This window comes from Phyllostomus hastatus, unplaced genomic scaffold (genome assembly GCF_019186645.2).
Source record: "Phyllostomus hastatus isolate PE091 unplaced genomic scaffold, TTU_PhHast_1.1 phas_contig_62, whole genome shotgun sequence".
In the NCBI taxonomy this organism is placed as follows: Eukaryota; Metazoa; Chordata; class Mammalia; order Chiroptera; family Phyllostomidae; genus Phyllostomus; species Phyllostomus hastatus.
This window is the reverse complement of record NW_025333921.1, coordinates 14,185,278-14,200,409: the sequence shown is the minus strand read 5'-3', so window position 1 is coordinate 14,200,409 and position 15,132 is coordinate 14,185,278.

The following is a 15,132-nucleotide window of genomic DNA, read 5'->3' as shown; positions in this document are numbered from 1 at the left end:
TGCCCACAGGAAAGCAAATCTAGGCTGAGCTGTGCATTTGGATCAGGGCCCATGGTGTGTCTCTAGGTCAACATTAAACAAGTTGCTAGAGAATCGTCAAGGGGACATTCTAAAAAATTAGCTCTGGACAGTCCTAGTGGCCTGGGAGCACCAAAATGGTCATTTGCTGAAATTGGCCATTAACATTTTCTACTAACTGCTCTCTCCAAAGACTTGGAAAATGAGAGGGGAACTCCTCAGAAATCAGCTATTATGTAGGCCCTTATGACAGCCTGGACTCAGAAGCTATTCATTTTTAAAAGTACATGGTGGGCATTTTCTAGTCATTATTGAATATTTTTATTCAACAGCCAAGTCATTCGAGTTTTCCCCAACAGCAGACATGTTAGCCAATGTACCTGCCACTCTGCGTGCCCCTCTCTGAAGAACACCTTCCCATCCGCAGGAATGGTCCCTGCAGCCATATTTATACACCTGAACAAACCCTGTTGGAACAGAGATGGGCGCAGGACTGAGAGGAGGCTGGCCATTGGCCAATCCGATTCCTTCTTCTGGGAATTTGGATTTAGACTCTTCATGTTGAGTCCATGATTTGAGAGATCGTGTCCTGATTGGTGTGAACACTTTTGGACCAGAGAAGGACAGTCTGCAGAGAAAAGTATGAAACAGACCTAATAAGAGTGGCTGAGATTACAGACCACAGTGCCCCAGAGAGGGAGGGACCCAGAGCACAGGCAAGCAGCTGCCTGGGTCTCTGACAACTTTCTAGTAGTTCCACCTTGAGCCTCTTGCAGGAACTGGTTTCCAGCCCTGCCCTTGGGTTCAATGACATTCCTTATAGCCTCCCAGAAAATTTATTCTAATTATGATTATTATTAAAAGCAGAGTTTGTAATTTTGTTTCTTGCACCAAGCAATTACTGACCAAGACACCTGCTAAGAAATCATCTGTTTTCTGGACTGCATTTGTTCATCACTGAGGATCTCACCCCTTGTTCCCCACCCCTAACTTGACTAACTTGCCTCCTTCTTCTCCAGTATATCCATGTCTTCCATGTTTGGTGCTTCCTTTTAGTGTGTCAGCAGTGTGGCCTGGTGATCAGGAGATGAGTAAGATGCATAGCCTGGACACTATCTTCCACTCAGTGGTTTCTTTGCTCAGTCTACTTCATTGGAGACCATTAGCCTACCAGTCAATAATTAGTCATTCAACAAACATCCATCAAGCTATGTCCAAACCCCAGCAAAGATATTTTGAAAGAAACAAACAAAAACATTTTAAAAACTTTGAAGATCACAAGGAACACATTTTTCCATTTTCCTGTCACAATAGAGGAACAATTTTGATGTGCCACCAGCCTCAATGTGGCTAGATGCCACCAGTTACACCCATTCTGAAAAAGAAATGTCAACCCAGTCACAGGTTTTGCTTTGCTGGTTGTGGAGGAGTATTTGCTAATTGTTGCTCATGGAGAGAAACCGATCAGCCCCTTACTTCCCAAGAGAAGTAGATACGTAGCTGGACCACCTGTAGTGCCAGGTCATCCCCCAAGGGCTGGAAGCCACCTGACCCACCATAGGAGAAGCCCTGGAGGGCATCATCCCAACCTGTTTTTATTGGGTACCATTCTACTGTGTGACAAGGAACCTCGAGGAAACATCGCCCATGCCTGCAAGCTTTAGCATTGTTCTACTTCTCAATTATATTATTACTATTATAACAAGGAGATTTTAACTACTAATATAGTAAGATTAAACTTCAAAAACCATGTAAACAGATCACTCAGCCTTGCCCTTAATAAAATCAACTCTTTTTTGTTTGTTTTTTCATATAACCTTCCACAGCTAGTATTCTAATGTGCTGTTTGATCTTATTTGCTCCTTTTTCAATGTGTAAGCAGTGTTTCCCAGGCTCATCTCTCCCCATGTATAACCTCCAACCCCACTCGAAGCTCTACTCAATTATTACCACATGGAGTCCCCATTTATCCACCTCTACCTCTCCAGCCCTTGGCTGATGCCTCTGCAGCTTGCAGAGCTGCAGGATGGAGTCTCGCTGCTGCTCACAGGGCCCAACGACCTGCCAGGGACACCCTTTCACCTGGCACGACACCCCCAGCTGCACAGCACCACTCCTGCCCACACAGCAGCACTCCTGCCTGCATGCTCATTGCCCACTCTGCCAGCACCATCCACTGCCTTCCTAGGTACCAACATTTTGCACAGAGTGCTCTAGGCCTTTGCAGAGGCCATGTTGTCCATCCTTCAACACCCAGTCCCTAACATAAATATAACCCCTAGCAGATGTCCAAAAACACTGGTGAAAGAATGAGTGAATAAATGAAATTAATGTTTTGTGATGAACAAATGAGCTATCAGAGCCCCTGGTTTCCTCTCTCTGCACCTGCTTCCCCTCTACCCACAGCACTCTCTGCCATCCTTGTCAACATATGTATTTGGAGGGCTCATTCCCTCAATACCCACGCCAGGGATCTGCAACCTGAGCATTCACAAAGAACCAGGCTGCAGGGATTTGGGGCTGGTTCAGTCCACGGAGTCATGACAGAAAGGAGCCGCCCAAGACTTTTCCCACACTTGCCAGTTACCTCTCACTCATTCCTATCCCAGCTCTCTTTCTCCTCACATTTGGGCATTTTCCTTCCCTCACTGACTTCAAATGGGAATGAGCACCTGCTGTCCCATGTAAAGAGACAAATCGGAGAGAATCCTGCCTTTGAGGAGCTCATGGGGGGCACAGAGTGAAAATAAATACAATGATACCACCTCCTGGAGCAGATGGCTGGAGACTCTCATTATAGAGCCTAAGTGGCATTTCATCACATCCCTCAGGGGCCTGCACTGGGGTCTGATGCTCTGGTCCAGAGCCGTCCCTTCAGGCCAAGCATTGCTCTCTTACTACATCTGCCTTCCAAGGTGACTCCCCACCTCCACAGGCCCTCAGACTCAGTGGGGACCTAAAGCTCTCCTCTCTCTGGAGAGTTTAGGGTTGCAATAAAGTACAAGGTGGCTGGGGTGGGGGAAGGAGTGTTTAGGTGAGGAGACATAGAAAGGAGACCTAGGGGCTCCAGTGACCCATTTCCACAGGCACTGTCAGCTTGGGGCCAAGGTGGGGAAACCAAGGCACCGGTTGACATACCCAGTTCAGTCTCTGCCTCCTTCCCTCACCTCATGACATCATGCCCTGAAGGATGTAAGAGGCCTTATTCCCCAACCAGCAACAGAACTCCCTGTCTGTGAGGGAACCTAGAGCCCTCTAATCTGACCTGCTCAATTTACAGCTGGAGAAACCCAGCCCAGAGAAACGTAAAAGAACTGAGTTTCTCTTTCCCTTTAATTTTGCATTGACTCCTGTTTAGCAAATGGCATTGGGACATATTTATCTCCCTTGATCAAATAACTCCATTTCTGAGAATCTCCTCTAAGGAAATAATCCTTAACGTAGGAAAAGCTTCAGGCACAAAGATGTTCATCACTGCATCATTCCAACTAAAAGTGCCAGGAGAGGAGGCAGGCTAAGCGATTTCCCTTGGTGGAAAACAGGTTGCTATATATCCACTAAAAATTATAGTGCAGTTAAGATTTTAATAAATGGGAAGATTCTGCTATCATTTTGGAGGGAGGGAAAAGATACACACTTTTATATGAGCCTACTTATGTGAGAAAAGCAACTGCATAAAACCAAGACAGAAAAGAAAAACTTGGTTTTCTTGTGTGATTTGTTTTGTTTCTTGTATATTTTTCAATAACTATTATAGGTAGTGGGATTGTAGGAGGTTCCCCTCAAAGAGACTTTAAGATTAGGGAGAAAATTAAAGTGATGGTGGGCCAATTTACTGGGAAAAGAAAAGTAATTCCTAGCAGCCTGGTCAGCTGAAGTTGCTTCTCAAAATTATTACAAAGACCGCTGTCAGAGTCACTCTTTTCTCAAATAATCCTGTAGGACCTCCAGTAGACACCAGATACTCATTTGGATCCATTTACTCTTTTATTTTTTAATTCATTCATTCAAGAAATGTATACCTGCTGGCACTAAGAGTGCCCGGCACTATGCTGGTTGCTGAGGGTACAGGAGTAAACAAGGCAGATGGAGTCCCAGCCCTAACTGAGCATTAAAAGGATCTGCACATAACTAGCATAAACTGTGATAAGAGCTACAAAGAATGTTCTATCAATTGAGATTGAGTTTGGCTGCCAGGAATAGAAATCTAGCAACAATGATACAAACAAAGGAGGGTTTTATCTCTTACAGAAAACAAGTCTGGAAGTGGACTGCCCATGGCTGGAGTGATGACTCCCACAAAGCCCTCAAGTGTTCAAATTCTTGCTATGCTTCAAAAGCTTCCTGAGTATCCTTAACATAAAGACCCAATACAGAGCGACCAGAGCTCCAGCCATCACATTTGTGTTCCAGGCAAAATGAAGGGAAGGGTGAAAGAGCAAAATGCAAAGTGAAAAAGTAGCCACCTCTCTCTCAATGTCTCAGAAACGTTAGCCAGTGACTTCCTAGCTGTCAGGAAAGCTGTGAGAAGTAGTCTTTTAACTGTATGTGTTGTTTTCCCTATCAAACCGGGATTTGAAAAAAGAGAAATCAGGAAGAGAAATCATGTATATCAGGAAGAAACCAGCAGTCTCTGTCCCAGATGACAGTGTGAGAGCAAAACACAAGGGGTTTCAACAAGATCAACGTGAGGATTCAACTAGGTCAAGATGGGAATTCAAAGCCATAATGTCTAAGCTGAGGCCTAAAGGATACATAGGAGTTGGATAAGCAAAGAGGTAGGGGAAGAACTCCAGGCAGAGGAAACCAAAAGCTCAACCCAGGAGGACAACTCTGCTGTGAATGCGGCAAGGCCGCGGGGAGAGCGCTGACATGGGGTCAGCAGACCTGGCTAACGCCAACTGGCTCTGCGGGAACATTACAGCCCCTTCCAAGCCTCTCCAGCTGTAAAGTGAGCACTCCACACTCAGATCTGATGAAATATTTATCAAGGCCTCTGCGAGGTTATGCTGGGGCAGGAAGAGGGCACACCACTTTATGCCATAGCCCTTCTCTCAGGGCTTTCAAGACAAGACGGACAAAGGAAACTCATCCAGTTTGAAAGCTGTAAGGGGAGACCAGGATCAGGCAAAGGAACCAGCCCTCCCCCACCGGAGGGTTCAGAGGAGTTCACATCTGTGCACTGTCAGCCACGCATCAACCCTGGACGTACCCACAGAGCCAGTGCTTCTCCCTGCAGGTGTGGGGGTGGGGTGTGAGCACCACTGATACCTCTACCTGCACCTGGTTCTTGATGAGGCCACAGAGTGGGGCTGGTCAGTGGGGGTGGGACCGGGAGAGCCAGCACTTACGGAGCACGTTCTGCATGCCAGTCACTGCACAGCTTTGCCTTTATCATCTCTTGCGATCCTCATAATTGCTGCCCAGACTGATCTATATTATTCCCCTTTCACAAATGAGAAAGCTGAGGTTCAGGGAGGTAATTTTTCCACATGATGATTCAGACTGATTGTAAACACTGATAAGATGATGCTGATGATGCTGATGATGCTTTAAAAGCCCCAAGCCAAGCCTCCCCTAGGGGCTCAGTTTCCTCACCCATAAAATGAGGACACTTGGCTTTGCTACCCAGAGCGGTCAGGGCTCTCAGGCATCCAGTGTCTGCCTTCCCCCGGTGCCTTGTCCCATCCTCCCAAAAGCCCTGCCAGGTGCTGTGCATGAGCCCTAGGCTACACACAAGGACTTTACTGGAATCCCTTTCATCCTCCCCACCATTGAGGTCTGCCTCACAAAGACCCAGAGAATGCCATGACCTTGGCCCAGGTGGATGCTGCCCCTGACATTACCTCTGCCCTCTCTGACGGGTGGCATGTGTAGACGGGCGGTGGCTCGTGGTCTGGCGTCAGGAAGACACCAAAGGAGGCCTGTCACCTTATTACTACTCAGGTCAAAACACCTCCCTGTGTTTAAACAATTATAATCCATAATTTTAGTTGCCATCACAGTGGAACAAGCCCACTATGGTTTCAAAATCACAGTGGCTGCTTTACTTAGCTAAAGCAACCACAGCCGGGGACCACTGGATTCTCCATCAAAGAAAATGTCCCAGCTTTGGCTTCCCAACCTTCTCTTAGCTGGTCTCCCTCCCATCCACCCTACCCCACCCACTGCCCCCGTGCCACCTGCTGTCTTGAACTGGCCTCCCCACACCCATTCCTGAACTCTTCTATAGCTTATCCTTCCTTCTCTTGCTTCTCCAATCCCTAGCCATCCTTTAAAGCCCAGCTTGGGGTCACCTCTTCCAGGAAGGCCGCCCTGACTACTGCAGCACCATCACCCTCTCCCACCTCTCCAACTCCCATTGCTTCTCCTAGCGATCAGCTCACAAATCTCTCAGTGTGCAGGCTGGGAAGAGAAAAGGAAGGGAAAGTAGACTGTGGAACAGAAAGGAGAAAGATGGGCCACAACATAGGCCTTGGTACCACATTTCTCTGCTTTAGGGAAAAAAGAGCCAGGGTAAGTGGGAGGGAGAGGATGATGGAGCCACGTGACAGAGTCCTACCTGCTGGGCATGAAGGGGGTCTCCACAGAAGTAACACTCTCCTCCTGAGGACCCGGGGGGGGGGGGGGCGGGGGGTGGAGATGTGCCCTGTTCTCTCTCAGTGATGCTGACCTGAGACGGCTTTCCTGTAGAAGGCCCTCAACTGGGTCTGCAAAGCCAGGACTTCTAGGAGATCAGAGGCAAAGACAAGAGGGCCCCAAGGTGCTGAGAAACATTCAGTAGGAGTCTTGCCAAATGCTAGAGGGAATGTTAATTTTTTCTTAAGAAAGCACAACTCAGTGTATTTCCACCCAATAGGCTTTTTTAACAGGAGCCACATGATGAAGTTGGGCACTCAGGGGTTGGAGGCCCTGTTGGTCCGTGTGAGAGAGGGGTCCACAGTCAGCCTGGCCCAGGGAGGCTGGGGACATGCGGCCCCTCAGAGAGGGACAAGAGAAACTGAGGTCTTTCCCCTTTGCTTGGGAAACAACCCCTCCCACACAGCTCACTTTTCAGCTTTACCTCTTTAAGAGCATCCCACTACTTCAGGTCCAGGCTCCAAGACACACTCCTAAAAATTATGGGGTGACTTCAGAAATCAAGAAGTCCGACCTCTATCTCATAATGAAACCCTAACAACCTCCCTGGCGAGTAGCAGACAAGAATAGTATCCCATTCAACAGAGGTGGAAGCTGAGACTCTGAAATGGTTGGCAGCTCCTCAGAGGCGCCGGCTGGGGTGGGCCAGGGTGGGCCAGGTGTAGCAGGAGAGGAAGAGCATGAGCTCTCTCAGTCCTTGCGTCGGCACTCTCCCAGCTTTGGGTGCCATGTCCCACTTCCCATTCCCAGGGGTCTGCTCTCAGGTGTTTGCCCACCAACACCTCCAGCCCCGCAACATGACACCTAACAATAGTTTAAGGCATTAGTGTCCAGCATTCCAAAGCAAAGATTCATTCCACAAATGCATGATAGGAGGTCAGAGGGTCTCAGTTTACCTCCTGGTGTCTTGGCCTCCTCCTGAAAGAAGCAGGTTAAACCAGCTTTCTTTAGCTCTAACATTCTCTGATTCTATAAAATATGTTCAATAAGGGGTAGGGGAGGAGAATGCAACTAATTCCACACGTTATCCATTTATTATTTTTTTAATATTTTTCTATCCAGTGACATTGGGGCAGAGCATAGGGGCCAGTGCAGAACCAGTTCACTGCCCCCCAGGAAATGGATGAAAGGGGTGGGGCACCAGTGAGAAACCAGAGGTTCGGGCTTGTTCATACCCAGCCTGCCTGAGGCCCTGGAGCCAGAGAGCCGTGTGGCCCCAGTCTGCCCGAATCCACACCTGGATGAGCAGGTAAAAGAAGGCACTGACAGGCGCTCAACCAGGTTCAAGCAACCCTTCTGCCTGAGGGCTCTCCGGACTCCGCCGGGACTAGGGGCTGGCTCACCCCGGCTGCCGGTCCGAACAAGCCACAGCCCTGACAGCTGATGGTGCTGGCCGAGTCTTCCTGGTGTTGCCCCAACAGAACCCAACAGACCTTATATTCTGTGTCACGCAGGCTGACCGCTGTTCCACCCCATGGGACGTTTGCTGGCTGACAGACTCCAGGCCCCAGAGCAGAGGCAAAACCTGAGCCTGGGATGGGCCAAAGGGGGAAAGCGAATCAGCCTCTGCTGGGGAGTGCCAGAACCCCACAGACAGTGCTCAGCAGACATTCATCCTTCCCTCACCTGCTGCCCCAGCTTGATTTGTTTACTCATAGAGTGTTTACCCAGCACCCACTGCGTGCCGGGCACAGTGTTAAATGCCACTGTGATGCTGCGGTGAACAAGACATGGTTTTTGCTTTCATAATGTTTATAGACCAGGCCATTAACAAATAACTGCACAATGAAGTATATAACTACTGTTATAACTGATGCTATGAAGAACAAGTAAGTGCAAGTTTAGGAGAGAACACTTGTCAGGGGGAGGTCACCTGTCGACAGGTCACAGGAATTTCACAGAAGAAGTGATGATTTAGGTAGGACCTAAAGAGGGCCTTTAGCAAGGAAATGGGAAAGTGGGGACAGCCTGTGCAAAGGTCCTGAGGCAGTAAGGAGCATGGAACATCCCAGAAATCTACAGTCAGTGTGGTTGGAGCTCAGAGCCATTCAGGGGAAGAGGGTGCTGTGATGAGCCTGGAGCAGCAGAACTTCCCAGGCCAGCAAGAACCCAGCTCGGGCAGGGGGCAGCCCATGAAGAATTTCAACCAAGAAACAGCTCTCTGCTTTTAACTTGGCCATGAAAATTTTTTTCTTCTGAAGGACAACAAACATGAGGACTTGCTCTTCCCATCCAGAATTCAAGCCATGTTAACTTCCTGCATCTGCATAGCTACGTGAGTGATTGCAGTGCGCCACTTAACCTCTTTCCACACTCACAGAAGGCACATCTGGTGGCCGCTGTGGCTCCACTCTGTATATGAAGACACTGAGACTCAGTGAAATCAGTTAACTTTCCCAGAAATCACCTCCCCAGTGTTCTGTTCAAGATATAGCCTCCAGAGGAAAAGGTAAAATGAAGAAAAAGTCGCATTCATTAGGTACATGTATGCACATAGGTGCAAATATAAACGAAGTCTGCTTAGAATGAAAATCTAACAATAAAAAGTATCACATATTCCAAAGCATATGGGATTTGGAATTAGTCTACTTTTGTTAATTGCCTGCTGGTAGGTATAGGCACTAATGTGAATACAAACATAGATGCAGATACAGATTTAGTTACGGAAAGATAATAGAGATAGAAAATCAAGAGTTGGAATAACTGATTTTTTCCCCACAACTCTAGATCTCAAATTGCTTATTTTGGGTAATTAGCAAATCTTATGGTCCTATGTGCTGGCGACGAGATGATTCTAAACTCAATTTCAGGTTTTAAAATTTAATAAATAAATAAATAAATGTTAGATCTCTTCACTTTGAAATAGTCACTATATCAATGTCAATTGCAACTTCAATTAAAATGCTAAATAATAATAAGGGTATGACTGCTACATCACAACTCAGGTATGCAAATCCATTCCTTTAGTTCCCCAGTACCAGGTCTTGAGCCCCTTCAGGGGAAGGGTCTGGACCTCCCTTCCAGGGGGACCCACTCTCATTGCTCATGTTCAAGGGCAGACACAGGGTAAACCTGCAAAGAGAGAGAAGACAGAAATGCATTTGAAGAGAAAGCCCACCTGGAAAGCAGGACAGAGGCAGATTCAGGGGCTGGCCGGGGGTGAGCAAGCCTGGCCTTCCTGTATAAAATATTGAGTGCTGGAGTCACTCAATTTGGAGTGCTCGACATCCAAAATTTGACACTCTTGCAAAAACCGTGATGCCAGAGCTGCTGCTCAAAACCACAGGGAAACTGAAATCTAAAGAACAAATCCTCAGTCCTATGGCAAATTAGTGATTTAGCCAATTGATCATTTGGCAAACTGGCTTTTAGCAAATTGATGTGGGGAGCCTAGCCCGCTCCCTGCTCTGGGAAGGCTGTCCACCAGCCAGTAGAGTGTGAGGAGCCTGGTGGATGAGAACACAGCTTCCTCCTCGGGGACAGGCCTCCCCTCCCCCCCAGGGGAGAAACCTCAGGGCAAAGCAATGGCCCGGCAGGAGACACAATGTCAGGGATGCATTCCTAAAGGCGGCCCTTCGCCTGGGTCCATGGGAAGCCCCTGTTCTGCCCAAATGCAGACCTTCAGGGCAGGACTTCAGCCACTCTGGAGACGAGGAACAAGCCTAGGCTCCACTCCCAGGGCTGTGGTGGGGTCTTTACACTGAAGAACTGGTGAGGAAAACAGGCTCAGAAGAGAGGGACAACTCGCCTATGATCCCACAAGTAGAGAGTAGCAGCCAAGACCTGCCTGACTCCAGAGGTCTCCTCGCTTCCCCCACATCAGGCTGCCTCCAGCAAACATCGATACTCCTGCTTCTATAAGGCTCTCTTGCAGGTGAAGGGCTAGGCTCTCAGGGGTGCTCGCCGCTGCTTCACACACCCTAGGTTATGGGATTCCAAGGCTCCCGTCAAGAAAAGGAAATTGAGGCTCAGAGAGTAAATGAGAGGTTTCCATAAGGTGAAACCTCACTAACAGACGCCTATGGATCCTTCCAAAGAAAAAAACTTTTAAAAAACAAGGTCTCTCTTGGGATCTACTTGTATGTGTATAAGCTATCTAAAAACTGAAATAAATGGATTCATACTTACACATTCTTCTTTACACCTTCCTTTTTTCACTTATTAAAGCAGCAGTCCCATTTTTGACTTTGGCACTACATCCCGTAGGAAGAGTCCCAGTCTCCTACTGAGGGGCATCACACTTGTTTCTAGATCTTGCTATTGCCTTCAGCTCTGTATACATTTCCAAAGAATATATCCAGGGCTTTATGAATCCCTCAATTTGTTAATACTAGGATAACATAACTTTTCCCCTATGATAAAATATAACTTAAAATTTTAAGTTACTTTATATGTCTATTTTCTTGCTGAAAACTTCACTTTTGTGTGCCCTGTGGCCACCTCCTGAGGCCGCTGCCCTCAGCACCAGCAGTTGGTCCTCTTTGTTATCACTTCCCACATCTGAGAGTTTGACCACAGGTAGAGCACAACCCATCCACACGGAGACGAGATGCTGGACAATGAACAGAACCATCCCCAGGCCAAATCTCTCTCTCTTCCATGAGCCTTGAGTGCCAACAGTTCACACTCTGCCTCAGCTAATTTACAAATGGGAGCATGTAATGGACCTTGAAGTCATTTATGGGTAGTTAAACCTCAAAGCTTAATCTGTGAAACTCAGCGATCCCTGCACGTCCTTACCCAGGCTTCCCAAATCTGCACATCTGTGTGGATGCCTGATGGTGAACAGGTAGCACCTGTGTAGGGCCCTGAACTTGAACCATACTCACCTTGCCCCTCCAGACTCACTGCAGGGCAGGTGGCTGGCAGGATCATCAAAAAGCCACTTATACTTAAGGTACACCCTGGCTGGTGTGGCTCAGTGGATCGAGAGCTGGCCTGCAAACCAAAGGGTTACTAGTTCGATTCCCAGTCAGGGCACATGCTTGGGTTGTGGGCCAGGTCCCCAGTTGGGGATGTGTGAGAGGCAACTTCACATTTATGTTTCTGTCCCTCTCTTTCTCTCTCCCTCTTTCCCTCTCTGTAAAAATAAATAAAATCTTTTTTTTAAAAAAGCCACTTATACTTAAGGTGCATCATTCAACCAATTTTTTTATCCACCTGATCTTTTCAGCCAGATCACGTGCTGTTCCAGGATTCCTCTTACTCTTATGTCCTGTGGTTCTGAGGCCCAGGGCCCTCTGTGTTACAACAGGGATCCCCAGACCCCAGGCTATGGGCCAGTACCAGTCCGGGCCTGTTAGGAGCCATGATGCAGAGCAGGAAGTGAACTTGAACGTAATGTACTTGAATAATCCCGAAACCATCCCCCTCCTCCCTGGTCTTTGGAAAAATTTTCTTCCACAAAACTGGTCCCTGGTGCCAAAAAGTTTAGGGACTGCTGAGTTACAACCTTCATAAGCTGAAACAGAATAGTCATGACAAGAAATCAGTAAATCCTGACCAGCAAGCCAGACACTCAGGGGTCATTTAGATCCACAAAAGGATAAGTTAGGGACACACTTTGATGGCTGTCCTACTGAGGAGACTCATCACAGAGGAGCCCATCAGACGAGGGGGAGAGGAGGATGGAGCCCAGGAGATAGCTGGGTCACGATGTGGATGAAGGTGAGTTGGTGTCAGTGGAAGAGGAGGAGGCATCTTTACAATATTTCAAAATTCTCTCACTTTATCTTCATAAGGCGCATAGGACAGGCATGAAGAGTCCTAAATTATGGAGGGAAAGTTGAATCTCACCAGGGTTAAGTATCTCACGCAAGTTCACCCATTCAGTTTGAACCTGGGTCTTTCATAACCAGGAGCCAGCTGTGGCCATTGGTCTCTGACGTTCATCTGCTGTGAGAGAACCCAGGGATCCCCTCACACACACACTTCAGGGCAGTGGCTTTGCCCACATCAGTGGCTGATGTGCCGTTGCTGCCAAATAGCAGGGGAGGCAGTTCTGGGGTCCAGATGATAAAGCAGAAAAACAACCTTTGATCCTACTCAGTATAAACTCTGTCCCACCAGGACAGAGACAGGGGACTCACAGCATCATGGAATCCCAAGCAGCAGAGCCCACTGGCTCCAGTGCACTGTCAGGTCTGGTGTCCACCCCACCACCTGGACACTGATGTCCACTCACCCACCAGCTCCACCCTCCCTTTCCTCTTCAGACAGTAGGGGGCAGAGACAAATGTGGTCAAAGGCAGGCTCTTATCACAAGGTCTGCCTGCTTGTTCTGCCCCTAACACTTTGTATTTTGTAATCATAGCACCTCGTGAGCACTTTGTCATTTTTTGTTCAAGTAATGCATGAGTGAGTGATTGAATGAAGAAAATTCGGACATATGTACGGCACTTTCTACACTTCACATCACCTTTGCATCCATTATTCCATCTTATTCTTAGGATACCCCTGTGAATGCAGGATTGGAATGCCTGCTTTACTGATAGGGAACTAAGGCCCAGCAAGATGACTGTCTCACCAGAGATAATGACAGAGCCTGGACTAGAATCCAAGCCAGGGCTCCTACTTCAGTGCCCCTTCCCTATGATGGCTGCTGACCCAGGCTCGGATCTCCAGATGCCCAGTCCTCCAACGAGCCTAGCAAGTTAGAGATCCCTGATCACCCAGCTCACCATTGAGGAGATCAACGAGGCTGGAACCGTGGGAAAGCCCCCAGAGAAAAGGAGCTCTCACACCTCACTCAGGAGCACTCATAACTTTCCAAACAGACCTCCACATTTTTCTCAGGTTAGCTTATAATTTCCAGATCAGAATAAAGACAGGGAATCCCCTGTTGTTACCTTTCTTATTGTGACTCACTCTGGGGGCAGGGAGGCGGGAGAGATGAGAGTCTCAAATATCACTCCCAAAAGCAAAAGTCCCAAAAGCAAAAGTCTCTTCTTCAACCCTACTGTCATTCAGTCATTAAATGTTTCCTGACCATGGACTCTGCTGAGCACCAAGTGCTATGCTCAGAGCTGGGAGGTTGGAGTGGGTGATGGCCACCTGCCACTCATGGGTCAGCGCCACAACCAACATCCTCTCGTGATGTTCCACTGTCATCGCTCAGGCCAGGTGTGCCAATGACCTTGCTGCCAATGGTCAACCCCAGGCTTGTCTTCCTTAGTCTGTGCAGCCATTAGAAATGTTAACCACTCCTTCTTCACAGACTTTCCTTGACCTCCACCACACCATTCTCCTACTCCAATGCCCTCTTCTTTCTCTGCATCCTCCACCTGCTTATTAAATGTAAGTATTCCTCAGAGCTCACTCTTGGACCTTTGTTTTCTTTTGGTCTCCCTCTATTCACTCCCTTTTAACCATCTCATCTGAACCACAGGGATTCAAATACTATCTGAATGCTGATAATGACCAAGTCAGTTCTTTAAACTCTACACCAAATGCTTGTTGGATATCCTCTCCCGAGGTGTCCATGGGCATCCAAAAGTCAGCGCATCCACCCCTGAATCCACCCTCATGCCCACATCCACCCTGCTCCTCTTCACTTACACCCAAGCTTCGAGCCACCTGAGCCAGGAACCTGTGTGTCAGCCTTGCCTCTTCCCTCTGCCTCATCACCACATCCAAATGGTCATCAAGTTGGATGGCTGCTACATATCCAGGATCTCTCAGAGCTATTCCTCTACTCCTTTCTCCCTGCCCTCCTTAACTGACCTCCTCTTCCTCTTTTCCTGAACTAGGACAATAACTTCCTCATTGGTCTCCACACAGCAGCAGCAGATAGACTTCTTTGGCCTGCAGGATCCCAAGGTCTTCCAGGACCCAAGTCCCACCTTCTTCTCATCCTCATCTCAGTTCACGTGCATTTGCTCCAAAAACACCAAACACTGGCATCCCCGGGAGGGACCCTGCTCTCTCCCCACAACACCTTTTGTGTGGGTGTTCCCCTCTCCTGGAAAATTCTCTCCCACCTCTCCACCCCCACCTAGGGAACTCTTACAGCTTTTCTTTCCACACTTAACTCAGATCTCACCTTCTCTGAGAGCTGCATTCCCCTCATCTCCCAGGCAGTGCCAGGTTCTCCCACAATGTACCCATGAGGCTACTCGAAGGCCATTATCACAGCTCTCACCATGCTGAATTCCAAGACCTTATTTACAAGTCTCTCACTTCACTAAACTCAGCTCCTTTGAGGGCCATGTTCTGCTCCTTTATCTTGTATGCCTAGCCCATAGGATGCTCTGCCATTGTGGAGCTCAATGAATGACTGAATGAAAAAACAGTACAGGTGGGTGGACATGATGGAATAAAGAGGTATTCACCAGGGACTAAACATGGCAGTACCAACCAGTCAGGAGGAGGAAGAACACCAGAAACCTATCTGCCAGGCCCTGAGAAATTTGCAACCAGCTTGAGAAAGACAAGACTCACAAAATACCTAGCAAATGAGAATGGCTTACAATGAGC